At 48.0% G+C, this 1,261-nt stretch overlaps 1 pseudogene; it reads left to right on the top strand.

Moving 5' to 3' along the window:
* Positions 1–351: 351 nt before the first annotated feature.
* On the top strand, positions 352–962 carry LOC114078001 (annotated as a pseudogene).
* The last annotated feature ends 299 nt before the right edge of the window (positions 963–1,261 follow it).

Genomic DNA, 1,261 nt, shown 5'->3' with positions numbered 1-1,261 from the left:
ACTTACCCTTTTCCTTGTATGATCTTTGAGTTGTACAGGGTTATTGGAGTGCCCATTTGGCACATTGATGTTCTCCGAACGCCTACTGTGACAGTGGACATCGGTCTTATCAATAATGAGGCCAATGAGGAGGCACCAAAAAGGGGCCCCCGAGTGGAGGTGCAGACGTTGGGTGAGAACCTCACAAATACGATAGAGCAAGCCCAAGGGGCTGATCATGATTCTTATGATCCTACCGACACCATCCAAGTTTAGTCTTCCCCGGGCACTAGTGGAGCACCGAGTTCCTCCCAATCTACATCATCAGCAGCACTAGTCCCAATTTCTAGGGTCCAGAATCTAGAGGCCCAGATGGCCACATTGCTGCATCATATCCACCCTTGGATGCAGAAGTCAATTGCCGAGGCTGAGGATCGGATTAAGAAAAAAATTGCCCAGCAGAATGAGCGGCATATTCTGGAGGTCCACCAGCGCCTCGATGCGTTTGAGTTGAGAGTCCTCACCTTGAAAGCCCCCTCTATTGATTTGATGACACTCCAGGCTGCTTTGGCGAGTCTGGAGGCTGATGTGGATGCCATTTCAGATGTGCAGGTGCCCGAGTCTGAGGCCAGACCTGCGGATCCTACCGGGATACGATGCTTGCTGCACTGTTCACTACCTCTACTACACCACCGCCCCCACCACGTGAGTGTGCCAAGAGGCACCGATCTAGAGAGACTGAGGAGTCTCGGTCTAGGAAGAAGGAGCGCTATGAGTTGGAGGCCGCGAGGAGATATTCTTTTGTAGATGAGGATGCCCGACAGATGAGGGCGCGAGAGTTAGCTGTTGGGGAGTCTATCTCCAGGCTTGATGATGTTGAGAGGAGCAATACTGAGGGTGCTGACATTGCTGCGGACACTACTGAAGGTGTTCCCACTACTGATGGAGCGGGTTCCGGGAAACCAAACACGCCATCTTGTTGATCGTCAGTGCTATGCACCTCAGGTTTGCTTCACCTACTACGTTGTCTTATATTTCTTATGCATTTGGGGAAATTGCATGCTTTCTTGTTGGGGGTGGGGTAAATGGAAAGTGAGTGCTTTATGAACTTGGAATGAAAGACTACAATTCACTATAATTTGTTCATGATTAATGTAACAACATCAATTAGTAGCAATTAAACAAATAACCAAGTCAACTGATTTAATCTCAACTTAATTCATGTCAATATCCAACCTAGGGTTAAGGATTATGGATCATCATCTACAAACTATACAAAAAC

This window comes from Solanum pennellii, chromosome 7 (assembly GCF_001406875.1).
Source record: "Solanum pennellii chromosome 7, SPENNV200".
Classification (NCBI taxonomy): Eukaryota; Viridiplantae; Streptophyta; class Magnoliopsida; order Solanales; family Solanaceae; genus Solanum; species Solanum pennellii.
This window is presented reverse-complemented; position numbering and strand designations above follow the sequence as displayed.